Source organism: Cyprinus carpio, chromosome B22 (genome assembly GCF_018340385.1).
Source record: "Cyprinus carpio isolate SPL01 chromosome B22, ASM1834038v1, whole genome shotgun sequence".
Taxonomy (NCBI): domain Eukaryota; kingdom Metazoa; phylum Chordata; class Actinopteri; order Cypriniformes; family Cyprinidae; genus Cyprinus; species Cyprinus carpio.
Genome location: NC_056618.1, coordinates 8520064 through 8534857, shown reverse-complemented (window position 1 = coordinate 8534857; position 14794 = coordinate 8520064). Strand labels below are relative to the sequence as shown.

At 33.8% G+C, this 14794-nt stretch overlaps 1 long non-coding RNA gene across 1 annotated transcript; it reads left to right on the top strand.

Annotated features, from left to right (window-relative positions):
- The first annotated feature begins 7961 nt into the window (after positions 1-7961).
- On the top strand, positions 7962-8973 carry LOC122141429. The gene is made up of 3 exons (XR_006157813.1): positions 7962-8248; positions 8346-8636; positions 8748-8973. It is a non-coding gene; the product is annotated as an uncharacterized LOC122141429 (long non-coding RNA).
- Positions 8974-14794: the final 5821 nt, after the last annotated feature.

The window sequence follows — 14794 nt, the reverse complement described above, 5'->3', positions numbered from 1 at the left end:
CATATGGATACACGCTCGTTTACAATCTCGTTCACATTTGCAGTTGTACTCTGCAACTAAAATAGAACACGGTGTTACATTTTTTATAACTTTTAGGACATTTATTTTGCTAGTGGTGGTCACTGCAGAGCTTAAAATAACGTCCAGCACCCTTCTCTGGACATAATGTGCGGGGCTTAGTCCAGCTCAACCTCCAACACATTGACTTGTTCGGTGTCGCGTCATAGCTGTGTGGGCGGAGTCGGCGTGGGGGGTAACAGTCCTTTCCCCCTCATTGGAAAAGCAAGACATTTTCTGTTACCTAATGGAGCAACAGACCGCTTACTACAAGCCTATACGAGACCGAGACGGCTTGTGAAGAGTAAACATTTGACGTTTTGTTTTACTTTTTTTTTTTTTTTTTATAAAGTGATAAAGACTTGAATAAAATATGTCGTACTTTATTATTGATATATTAAAAATATGTGTAACATATGTACAAAACACGTACACTGAAGTGCTTGAAATGCGCAGCGTTATTCTGTGGCTGCCTAATCATTTTCACAAATACATGCCGTAAAATAAAATAAAAACATGAAAATGTGTAGGCCTATATAAAATACGAAAAAAACATGGTTATTGGTTACTAGTTAAACCATGGTAAAAACAATGTTTGCTAAAATAACAATAGTTTTAACATTGTATTTGCAGTAAAACTGTGGTTATAGGCTATAGTTTTTAATTTGTATTTGCAGTAAAACTGTGGTTATACTTATTTTGATGTACCAAAATGTGACTGAATGATCTATACATTTAGTATAGTAATACCATGGCTAATTTTCGTAAGGGATTGTGTATAATAATAAGAAATACATGTTTTAATAGATTATGACATCACGAAATATCAGGAAGTGAGATTTATTTGATTGCAACTTTTCGGCACTGCACCAAGCAAAAATCAATCGAAATCTTCACAAAAAGTAAAGATCAAGAAAAATCAATCGAAATCTTCACAAAAAGTAAAGATCAAGCGCCATATAGGCTGTCCTGCACGGTTATGATGGTTTTGTGGGCGTTCCCATCAATGCCGAACAAGTCAACTGACTCTGCAGTTACAAGCCTCTCTTATTTTTGTGCTGTACAATTATTTATTGTTAAGGTTAATATATAGGCAGTCCTGCAGATAAAAATACACATCAAGTAAACGTTAGCGATAATAAAATAATACAGGCTTCAGTACATACAATCAATTAAAATCTTAAAACCATGATCAGTAAATAAATAACTAAATAAAATAAAATTAAGCAGAGACCTTAATAAGGACTCAGTATTCATTCTGAGTGAATTTGAAGCAAAATTCTATATTATTATTATTATTATTATTATTATTATTATTAATGTTTTTTTTACTGTCTCATCAGCAGGTTTCTGATTGAGTTTGTGTTTTCTTACAGAAATCAAAGGAGCCTGTGTATGGAAATATCGACAGAAATAATCAGCAACGATCAAATATTTTAGAGCTGATATGGACCCCTGACTCGTACGTTTTAGTTCACATTTAATCTCTGCCAGGATGTTTTTCGTCTATCTCTGTTTTGTTGTCGCTCTTGTGTCACATTAAAGACTTGTCTCTGCCAGGATGGTTTTAGTTTAATTGTGTGGGTTATCATAGCACCAAAAACTCATGTAAATGTTCTTTTTTTTTTTTTTTTAATCTAATCACCCATGGAAATTTATAACTTTATTAAAATTTAATCCCACCCTTGACCATGTCCTGCCTGTCACTGTCTTCTCCTGGTTAAATAGTTATATTGAATATTGCATATTCAATCTTAGGCCTTACAATAACAAAAACAAACTCAGTTAAACACAGAATACCTTTTAAAGATTCTTTTAACAGGTGCAGGTCAGTAGGACCATTTTGACTCATATTCACACCTTTCTACTGGCATCATTTTTATTTATTGGCGCCATCTGGTGGGTTTTGAATAACAGCAGCTAAAACATCACGTTGTGTGTAGGTGTGTGTGATTACTTGCTGCAGCAAATACAACAATGAAGTGAAAACAACCGAGATAATTTAGTAGGGACGCTAATACCAAAATCCAGCAACTACTAAATTGTCCCTAGCAATAATTTTGTTCAAATAATGTAACTGTTGGTGTAATTTCACCGATGCTGAGATTGAGCCAACAGAAGATGGAGACATTTATTAAATTAAACTAAGGTCATGAATTCAGGCTGTGACAAACTGATTAATTTTGTAAATTTAAACCAGGGGTGCCCAAACTCGGTCCTGGAGGACCGCTGTACTGCAGAGTTTAGCTTCAACCCTAATTAAACACACCTGGATTCAACTAGGTTGAACTGAAGATTAAATATTCACTATTGTGAGTGAAAGTTATTTAATTTGTGGAGTTACTGGAATTGAATTATGAGTTTTCATTTGAGTTGTATTCAAACACTTGAATCAGACAAGTGCCATTCTTTTATATATTTTTTTTTCCTTTAAAAAAAAAAAAAAAAAAAAAAAAAAAAAAAAAAAAACCGGGAATAATTGATGTTGTCTGTTTTTTTCGTAATAGTTGGTGTTTATTTAGTGTTAGTTTTATTTTGAGCCTCCTGGGTATTTCGGGGGGGGTGGGGGGGGGGGGGGTGGGGGGGGGGGGGGGGGGGGGGGGGGGGGGGGGGGGGGGGTGATTATTTCTGTTGATATATATTGGTAAAAAGTGGATGATTATTTCTTATTGTTTTTTGCGTTTATTTTTATTTATAATTTTGCCTAACAGGGTGGAACTTTAAGGGCGGGAAAAAGTTAGGTGTGAGAGTTTAGGTTTTTATTAGTTTGGACAGTTGAATTCCAGTGGGAAAAATAAATGATGTCACTTCTTGAAAATGGTTTCAATCAAATTGCAGTCAATTTTGGAAGGCCACAGAGTATGTGCTAATTTCAGTGGGAAAAATAAATGATGTAGGTTCTTGGAAGAAAATAGTAAAAAAAGAAAAAAAAACTATATTTGCACATGATTTATATGTATGATTAGAGGCAGTTTAACCTAGTCTATTACATAATTAAAACATATTTTGAGTTTTTTTTTTTTTTTTTTATCATTTCATGGTTTATATTTCTTTTGGAAGTTGATTACTTTGCACTGAAAAAAGAGTTTATGAGTTCATCTAATAAGGCTATTTTTTTATTATATAAAAACCTTTTTAAAAATTAGATAAATTTTGTAATCATTATGTAAATTTAGCTACAGGGCCCACATAAATACAGAACCCAGGTTCTTTTGTTCATCATCTTCTCTTGTGCATTTTGGGGGCGGAGCAATAAAGGTAGTGTTAATTTGTTTTTTTTTACATACGTTTTGTTTCATCTTTTAAAAATCAATTTGAAACAATGAATCTTATTTTTTCAACTTGTTAAATCATCTGTTTATAATAGTCACAATTTCTGCCCTATTAGGCCTATGCAACAGGAACACACAATAATAACTGCATGCAGAATACCAGCAATTATTCTAAACAGAGCAACCAGAAACAGATCTGGAACAGCTAGAGACACAATTATTAATTATTACTGGAGAGCAACCGATTTTATTGATATCTTTAATAGCAGCTAAGCACAGATAAACTGACATAAATTCATATTTCCAGTACTCAATATGGGGCACTGATGCAATATTCCCTGTGACAATTTTTGATCACAGTCACTGTTCATAATTGTCAGACCATTGACACTACCTGACAGTTATAGTATATTGTGTGGGCTTATGGTCTGTTTTTAAAACATATGTGCACACTTGTTTCTCTGAAAATCAATGCTATAGCCAGTTATTCTGCTTTGAAATGTGCCTCAGAATGTCTGTTTTTGATTTGTGTGTGGTTCATGTCCACTGCCAATTGACAATCCACAAAAAAAGGTAGCGGCGCCAAACACTCGTCCAAAAATCCAGTAGGCAAAAAAACATATGTTATCATAGTTATCGTCCTTGGTGTGAACGGGTCTTAATGCTTGTTGAGTTCCATTGACAGCTGACCATGCGCAAAGAGCTTGATTGACAGGTGATCTAAACCAATCATAACGCCAAATCTGCCATTTTGTCCAGCCAGTGCCCATCCTCCCTATAATCAAAATATGCATGCTGTATAGGGCCCCCCAAACATCTGCCACCTTGTCTGGACCTCGTTGATCTTTGCTTTTTTAATTTTGTGAGTGGTTATTAGGGCATGCCAAATCATTTATTTTAATGCAATGCGCTGTTGCCTTTTCTTCGTAAAAATCAGTCGTATAGTATTGCTCAAGACTAAAAAAATGAAGTTGAAAGCATACCGAGTCACAGAAGAGAATGCTCTCACTCTGCGATTTGAGATAGAGTGTAACATGGACAAATGCATTTCATTCATTCATTCAAAATATGAAAGCTGAGACCATGTTTTATTCTTTGTTAGTCAATTACAAAATTATTGCTAGGGAAAATCTGGTAGTCATTGGAAATATCATGTCACTAGTGTCCCTAGTAAATTCTACACACTTGTAAATCATAACAAGCAATGTCTGACGTTGGAAACTATAGTTCTCTCCTTGAATATGAAGACGTCAAACCACAGATTAATGAGTTACTCCAGATTTCACAAAAAACTAATGGACAATCATTCTAATATAAGTCAGACACTGAAGTGAGTTGTTTTTGTCACTCTTTTGATGTGATTCACTTGTTTTGGTAAAGTACCCACAGAGGGACATTTAGGTCAGATTTTTTTAGGTCAACACATCCCTTACGAAAAAAGAAAAAAGGTAACTATAGTTAAACCGTGGAAACTACAAATTAAATATGGTTTTGCTACACTAATCATGATATTTGCAACACTTCAACATGGTATTTGTACTACAACTGTAATACACATCCCTTACTTATATATATGTACATTTTTATATTATATTTTAATGTTTTATTTTCTTGGTGGTTTTTGTTTAGTTTTTTTTTTTTTTTTTTTTTTTGTTTTTATTTTATTTTCTTGATGTTTTTTTTATTTTTAGTATTAATGGCAGCGGCTATTTTCACCAAGTGTAAATGGTGATAGATGCTATTTACAATAAGTGTGAAAAGCATTTAGATGCTATTTACACTAAGTGAAAATAGCATATTTTGTTAGCGATAGATGCTATTTACACTATAGCAGTGGATTCTATTTACACTAAGTGAAAATAGCAGTAGGCTTTTTCTTATAGCAATATGTATTATGGTAGTTGAAAATAGTGGCAAATGTATATGCACCTCAGTATTGTAGTACATCATAAAACAGTATGCAGTAATAATTTATTGTAAATTTTATATATACAGTTGTTGTAAATATTGGGATGTGTTTTTGGGACTATGTGTTTTAGTCATCTTTTGTACTATATTGTTTTAATGGAATGTTGTGTTTATGATTTATGCTACTATTTATAAAGTTGTGCTACTTTTACATTGTGTAAATATAATCCATTGCTATATCTTCACTTAGCTGATGCCAAATGTTTATACATAAAAAAAAACCTTGTTTAGCCTTGCTTTAAAGTATAAAAGAAAACTGCTTATGATTACACTGTTCCCTCTTTAGAAAAAACTTTTTAATTTTCTCTATAATTCATCACATCTGTTACAGCATGTAAACCAACCATAAAAAAGATTAATAAAATGATTCCAGTGAAAATTTCGTAGTAAGTAAATTAATAATATGCTGATCAACAGAAACATTTCTTATTTGATAGTTTATTAGAACTGTAGTTTTAAGATTACGTTTATTTGATTGTAAAGCTGTTCTGTGTAGGAGGAAAGTCAGATTGTGAGGTTCATAAAAGCAGGACAGGAAGAAGCTCTTAACCTACAAACTGAACACACATCAAACAAAAGGTCATTCTCTTGCATGAGCTGTTTGTCTAGGTTTCAGTTTGAGCTGCACATTTCAAACTTAAGACCGCCAGCAAGAGATGGTGGATATTCTTTACCGTTTACAAAAAATTAGTGATAATGAAATAATTTTAAAATCTGTAAGATTTATCATTACATTTTTTGATGACTTTTTGAATTTTCCACTGTCCTACTTTTTCATATTTGACACAATCAAAAAATACTTTTCCAGAAACAATGTTTTTTTTTTTTTTAAATTTCAAAGTAAGAAAGAAATGAATAAAAAATTAAAATGTTGTCTGTTTGATAAAGATTTTAGTTTAGAAATAAAAAAATTAAATGAGATTGTATGTTTTTTAGAGATTTTTGTTTTTAAGTATTTTGAATTGTGAAGAATGTTTTAAGAAAGAACACCATTTAGTATTTTTAAGCCTTTTGAATATATATATATATATATATATATATATATATATATATGGACAAACTCTGTCAGGGTATACACACACACACACACACACACACACACGATCATAATGTGTTCAGAGTGTGTGTGAACTGTAGGGTGGTCAAACTCTGTCGCAGGAGGATTCAGAAGATAGTCTTATTAGATCAGAGTCACTGAACAGCGGGAGAAAATGTTTCACACACTTCTTTTGTTCTGTTTGTGTTGTTTGATTGGTAAGTTACAAATGCATTTTTTTTTACAGCTTTTGTTTCTCTTCATTTTGGAAAATAAAGCTCCTGCTGCTATTGCGTTTGCAAATTCACAGATATCATTGTGAGAGATTCAGCTTTATAATGAGCCAAATAAAAAAATATGAAGATACTGAATGTGTCCAGTAGAATTAAACTTTTAGTGTTCAGATGCAAAAGACCCTAATTGCCGTCTGTAATGTTATTTTAAATAAATTAGCATTTTTCCCAGGCTCCTATATTAAGGTTCAGATATTTCACTTTAAGGGCAAAAAAAAAAAAAAGAACCTATTTATTGCCATACAAATTACATTTTTGAACCTACACACAGAAAAAAAAAAAAAATACACAACAACAAAAAAAAAACTAATTTTAGAAGAAAATTTCAAATGGCAATTAGAGGCTTTTGCATCTGAACACTTCACTTAGTTTTACCCAACTGTAATGAACTTATCATGTAATGTCACAAATTTATTTTAAAACATTGAAGATCAAATCTGTCTGTTCATATGTTGAGTGTCATTTAGTTAGGTGTCTTTTCTGCTGTTAAAAGTTACAAACTGATTTCAGGCTTTCTAAACCAACAAGAATCTTAATCTGTGTAAAATTGTTTGTTCATCAGGTGTTGTTAGTGAGTCAGTGCCAGTGTTGGAGGGAGATACTGAAAAATCTATGATAGCTGAACTCAGCAAAGTTTATAGAATCTTCTCCACATTTGATGGTCCTGATGGGAGATTCAGAGACAGACTGAAGCTGGACAATCAAACTGGATTTCTGACCATCACAAACATCACAACTCAACACGCTGGACTCTATAAAGTAGAGATGAGTGGAGTGAAATTGTCATCAAAAAAATTTGGTTCCAAAAAATGTAGTCATACAATTTCTGTCTATGGTGAGTTGAGACATAATTTGTTGAGCATTCACATATTCTTGTTTTATTAAATGCATATTTTGGGTTAAACTAAATATGGACATCATTTGTGGCATAAGGTTGCTTACCACATAAATTATTTTGACTCGGTAAGAAAATAAACAGGGATCAAGGTTGCGGTGAATAGCTTACCATGGATGTTAATGCTGTTTTTTAAGGACTTGAAAGCAGAAATATTTTGTATAATTTAATAAAAATACATTAATTCTCTTGCTAAAACGTGTGTATTATTTGAGATGTAAAGCTGTTTAAATTATAATTTCTAGAGTTGTTTTAGGGTTTATGGTGTTTGAAGTTTTTTGAATTATAATTTCTAGAGTTGTTTTAGTTTTTGTTTGAATTTGCTTCATTTGTAATCTTACTTTATTTATGTTACCATTTGGATAAATATTCTGTAAAAATATGTTAAAATTGTTTACTGGCTCTTTAAGAATCACGACAGTGAAGCTTTGCGGCAGTGCGAATGCAGTGGAGTTGCACAGTTTTCTTTACCGCATCCGTGATATTGAAGATTTAAGATCATATTTTGCTTTTTTAATTTCATTTGTTTTATTGAACTGACAATCGAGATTAAAGGAAGATATTTTTATCAGAAAACGGAGTACGTGGATTGTTTTATTGGACACGGAGCGAGTGACACCAAAACTGAAACTAAATGCGCACTCACAGTGTTGTTGTCTATTAGACATAACGTTACACATTTAGTTAACATTTTGATATTTGTAGATTGACCCCATTAACTTACATTGTAAGTACCTCACCGTAACGTAAAACTTTTTTTCACCATTATGCAACCAATGCTGATGATTGACCTTAACTTCTTTTCTGCTTTCCATGCTTTCCAGCTCATCTGCCCTCTCCTAACATTACCAGAGATTCTTCACAAACTCTTTCATCATCATCATCATATTGTTCACTGGTGTGTTCAGTGGTGAATGTGGGCCATGTGACTCTCTCCTGGTACAAAGGAAACAGTTTATTGTCCAGCATCAGTGTGTCTGATCTCAGCATCAGTCTCTCTCTACCTCTGGAGGTGGAATATCAGGATAACAACAGCTACAGCTGTGTGATCAACAATCCCATCAGCAACCAGACCACACATCTCAACATCACTGAACTTTGTTGGCCGTGTTCAGGTATGTTGGTGCTAATATTAATGTTGATTTACTTAGCTGATCTCTCAATTAAACAGTGCTGATACATAGACATAAATTAGTCACAGTAATGGGTTGTTTTGTTCATTACAGATCAGGAGCTACCTTCATATAACATAGGGTTGATCTCTGCTGCTGTTGGATCTTTTTTAATTGTAGCCACAGTCGTGATGTGCTGGATCTGCAAGAAATGTAGGAAAATTGACAGAGAAGGCAAGTGTTTTGTACTGCTTTTAAACAAGTAATGTGAATAATACTCTAAATATTTCAGTTAATTAATACACAAAATTATCAATGACTCAAATACACTGCGTTAAAAACACTGCAAATGCACACAGAAATGCATACATTATTTCAACAATAAAAAACATGTTTACTTATTTATGAACAATCTTATGGTGTAAATATGTGCCTGTGGCAGGTCTGTTGATAAATGACAATTTTTACTTGTTGAGCTTCTATGAAAATTATGTGTAAATATATATATATATATATATCAAGTACAATTACTGAATACTCTGCTAGTGCTCAGCTAACTTTAAAAACTTTTTTTTTTAATTAATTGTGTGTAAATGATTAAATACATTCTTGTTAATAATACACATGTTGTTTAAGAAATAGATATAAGATTGAGTTTAGTTGTTAAATGCAATGGTTATTGTTTGAACAGTTCAGACTTGTGAAGAACTCACTTATGCCGAGCCAACGTTCTACAAAAGAAAAGCACAAAGCACATCGGTAAGATCATTTAATCTGTATTTAGTTATGGTGTCAATTAATTTGTATGTAAGATCATTTAATCTGTATTTATTTGAATAACTCTCATATTTTATATTTAATATATTTTATTTATTATACTATTAACAGAAGCAAAAAAAGCCTCTATCACTAGTTTGCGCTATTATTGTTTCTATTCTATCTGTTTTTCTTTGTATTATATAATTTAAAAAGCCCTTGCTACGTGTACTGCGTTTAAGCTAACTGAGACTTGTTATAGCTCTTATATGTCATTGCTCTTTTTGTTGTTTTTTAGCTAACTGAGACTTGTTATAGCTCTTATATGTCTGGATAAAAGAGTGTCTTCTAAATGAGTGTGTGTGTGTGTGTATATATATATATATATATATATATGTGTATGTGTGTGTGTGTGTGTGTGTGTGTTGGAGGAAACATTTCTAAACAATTTTATTCAGGTTTTAGCATTTTTAAGTTAAAAAAATAAATAAAAAAAGTAAGTAAGGAAAGTAAAGCCTGGCAATTTGTGTCTATATCTCAAAAACTGATGTCAGATGTCAAGAACACTTTGCAGCAAGATGCCACACAACAGACAATATTTTCTTGCTTGCTGGAAATTCTCATGTGAAAATCTTCATGTGAATCATTGAAGTCAGAACATCACATGCTACTGTGCAATCAAAGACACGGTTCTGGAGTCTGTTCAAAGAGGGTCACAGTTCAGCTGTTATTTATCCATTTAAAAAATGGTCAGTTTTCCTTTTGAGCTTGCATCATGCTTTTGTTTTAGCACACTATTAGGACTGTCCAGTTCATTGTACACTCACAGTAGTACCATAAGAGTACTTTTAGGTTACAAATAAATCATAAGAGTACTTATTATACATTTAGGTTACAAATAAATCAAAGTTGACAAATTTTTATTGAGATCTCTTCTCTGATGATGTTTACTGGCACAAGGGCTGGACAAAAACCTGTCAGTCACATGAAATCCACCAACAGCAATGAGATACCATCCAATCAACATCCAATCAAAACGCATTTTTATGATGGAGAAGTTCAATTGTAGGTTTACATTTTAAGAAGATTGTCAACATTGCATCATCACTTTATGTCCAATGTACAATCTGAAGCAAAACCACTGAGAATCTGATCTCATCTGCCTCATGTTATCTCAGCATAGGAAGATTAAGATGTTTTATTTAAATAATTTTGTTAGTATAATATTGTGTGTGATGTGTTTTGTTTCAGTACCCTTATATTAGTATAATATTGTGTGTGATGTGTTTTTTTATTTTTTTTATTTATTTATAGAATGTTAAAGAGGAGGACCATGTTTTTTATGATTAAGATATCCTTGTGTGTGATCACTTAAACTTCCGTTGAGTTTTGGTGAGAATCACCACATGCACCACATACAACCCACAAGACTTTCATTTCATCTTTGGAAAACAAACTTTTTAATGTTCTTTTTCTTCTTCTTTTTTTGATCCATCCATTTTGTAGCTTTAGAAAGTAAATAAAGACTTGCTTGATGTGCAGAAATGATTGTCAACACTTCTTGCACATCAAGCATGCATGTTTATATTTGATGAGTTATATGGATGTGCATCAATCAATGTTTATATCTGAATAAACTGTCTTCATAAACTTTTTGTGTGCACTTTAAATAGATGGACAGAAAATGATGATAACACCTTCATGTGTGTTCAGGATGAACCAAAGTTTTAATGTAATGACAGAAATATCAGTTTTCGGATGAACTATCCCTTTAAATTCTCAAAAGTATGCATGCAGTTCTCCAAGTGCAAAACATAGATGCAAAATACTCATCAAAAGTAGTCATAGTGAACCCTGCTTTATTCTGCACATACATATTAGAGGAGTGGAGTTTGTGCATGAGAATGTGTCTGCTGCTGGATGTTTGTGGTTGATGTCTGTTTATGAGGTGTCTTTAGTGTCTATGAATAGCGTGTGGTTGTAGGTGGATTTTTTCTTTTTTTTCCATTCCTGCTCATGACACAGACAGTTTGACTTCTCCATTTACAAAAACAACTTAAAACACCACTGTTTGTATTTATTTTATACAACAGTTTCTATTTGTGTTTCACAACACCCAAAGACAAAAAGTCCACAATTCATTCAACAATTAACAAATGAAGAGTTTGGTTCCAAAATGCAATAAATCCATTTTGATTAATTTGAGTAAAATGTGTTATCTTTACCAAGAAAGTGGCGAGATGAAAACCACTATTTTCTGTTTCAAACTTTCACATAGAATCTTTAGGTTATAATAACATTAAAAATTAAAATCCAGGTTTTGGTTTTCAAAAATGTATTGTAAAATTGTATAATTCTTTCCCAAAAATGCAATAAATCCATGATACTTTTTTTTTTTTCTCAAAATGCAATAAATCCATTATTGTTTTTAATATGAGCAAGTGCGAGGACCCTTTTAATTGCTCCGTTTCAAGCTACTTCTTTATGTACTTCCTCCGAAATGAAATTGGTACATGCTCCAAAACTCATGAAACGTGTAACACACGCATTACCTACGAAAAAAAGTCTAGGTGGTACAGAAGTGGGTTGGCAAAAAAAGCGCCACAACAGGGAAGTTCAACGTTGCTTTTGACGACGTTATTTTGAATTTTTGTGCAGTTTTTGCCATTTCTATGCCTCGTACTTTGACGAACTCCTCCTACCAATATATATGTGTGTGTATATATATATATATACACACACACCTGTATATACCTTCATATATTGTTTGTATTCTGAAGCACAGTATATATACACTGTTCAAAAAAAATAAAGGAACACTTTTTAATCAGAGTATAGCATCAAGTAAATTAAACTTCTGGGATATTGATCTGGTCAGTTACATAGCAGAGGGGGTTGTTAATTCATTTCCGCTGCTTTGGTAATAAAATTAACAACAGATGCACTAGATGGGCAACCATTAGAAAACCCCCAAAACAGGAATGGTTTTACAGGTGGAGGCCACTGACATTTTTTTCAGTTTTGCATTTGGCTAGGGTCAGTGTCACTACTGGTAGCATGAGGCGATACCTGGACCCTACAAAGGTTGCACAGGCAGTCCAACTCCTCCAGGATGGAGCATCAATATGTGCCATTGCCAGAAGATTTGCTGTGTCTCCCAGCACAGTCTCAAGAGCATTTAGGAGATTCCAGGAGACAGGCAGTTACTCTAGGAGAGATGGACAGGGCAGTAGAAGGTCCTTAACCCATCAGCAGGACCTGTATCTGCTTCTTTGTGTGCAAGGAGGAATAGGATGAGCACTGCCAGAGCCCTACAAAATGATCTCCAGCAGGCCACTGGTGTGAATGCCTCTGAGAAAACAATCAGAAACAGACTTCATGAGGGTGGCCTGAGGGCCTGACGTCCTCTAGTGGGCTCTGTGCTCACTGCCTGGCACCGTGTAGCTTGATTGGCATTTGCCACTGAATACCAGAATTGGCAGGTCCGCCTCTGGCGCTCTGTGCTTTTCACAGACGAGAGCAGGTTCACCCTGAGCATGTGTGACAGATGGAAAAGGGTCTGGAAAAGTGGTGGAGAATGCTATGCTGCCTGTAACATTGTTCAGCATAACCGGTTTGGTGGTGGGTCAGTGATGGTCTGGGAAGGCATATCCATGGAACACATAGACCTCTACAGGCTAGACAATGGCACACTTACTGCCATTAGGTTTTGGGATGGAATCCTTGGACCCGTTGTCAGACCCTACGCTGGGTCCTTATTCCTCCTGGTGCACGACGATGCCCGGCCTCATGTGGCGAGAGTATGCAGTCAGTTCCAGGAGGATGAAGGAATTGATACCATTGAATGTCCCCCACGCTCGCCTGACCTAAATCCAATAGAACACCTCTGGGACATTATGTTTCGGGTCCATCTGACGTCGCCAGGTTGCACCTCAGACCATTTTGAGTTGCTGCAATGAAATTTCAGCTTAATGGACTAGCCTGCTGGATCCTTTTTTCACTTTAATTTTGAGTGTCTTAGAATTCAGCCCTCTGTAGGTTGATAATTTTAATTTCCATTAAACAATGTGGCATCTTTTCATTCCTAACAAATTATTACCCAGTCCATATCAGTATAGATATTCTGTGTGATATGTTTCTCCATTGAGATCTGATGTGTTTTCAAAGCGTTCCTTTAATTTTTTTGAGCAGTCTATATGTATATATATATATATATATATATTAATTTTTTTGAGCAGTGTCACACACACACACACTGTGCTTCAAAATACAAACAACTGCTTAAAAAATTTCCCTTCTACTCCTATTGTAATACCTTAAAATAGGACTTAGCAATGACCTTGAAATTTAGGAAATTAAAGGTTGTTCTCTAATTTTGATCTCCACTGTGTGTATGAGAATATACAGTCGTGGCCAAAAATATTGGCACCCTTGGTAAATATGATCAAAAAAGGCTGTGAAAATTCATCTGCATTGTTAATCCTTTTGGTCTTTTATTTAAAAAAATCACAAAAATCTATCCTCAAAAGGATTAACAATGCAGATGAATTTTCACAGCCTTTTTTGATCATATTTACCAAGGGTGCCCTTGCTGCTGTGAAATCTGAAAAATTTGTGTCAGAAATTACAGGTTATACTAGCCTAAGCTTATGATGCTGCTGTGAAATCTGAAAAATTTTTGTTCCCTTTGACAAGACAAAAAAAAAAAAAACCTGCTCTGTGTCACAAGTAGTCTATGTTGGTTTTGTTTTTCTTGTGTTGCTTGTCTGTTTCCTTTGTTTTTATTTTCATCTGTTTTCTCATGAGTTAATTGATTAGCTCTTATCTATTTCGATTCAATTAATTATCCCTCTGTGTATTTAAGCACTTAGTTTCGTTAGTTGTTTGTCTGGTCTTGTTTATGGTAAATGTGTAGTGTTGCTCTGTTTCCTGTGTTTATTAAAACACCTTGTCAAATATTTTAAATGTATTTATTTATTTTTGAAAAATGGCTAAATTACTAGGCTACTTATTAAATTACACCTTGTCAAATATTTTAAATGTATTTATTTATTTTTGTATGATGGCTATATATTCGTAGCAGTGAACGAAGAGGTATCATATCGATCACAAGTGCAGTATGGAGTACCTCAAGGTTCAGTATTAGGGCCATTACTTTTTACTCTTTACATGTTACCCCTGGGAGATATCATCTGGAAACATGGTGTTAGCTTTCATTGTTATGCTGATTGTTACGTCTTGAGACATATTGTGTGTGTCTTGCTTAGCTGGTCCTTTCTCTTTCCCTCTCTCTCTCTCTCTCTCTCTCTCTCTCTCTCTCTCTGTCCCTCTCTCCTTCTCACACACACACACTCACACACTCACACACACACACACACACACACTCACACACACACTCACACACA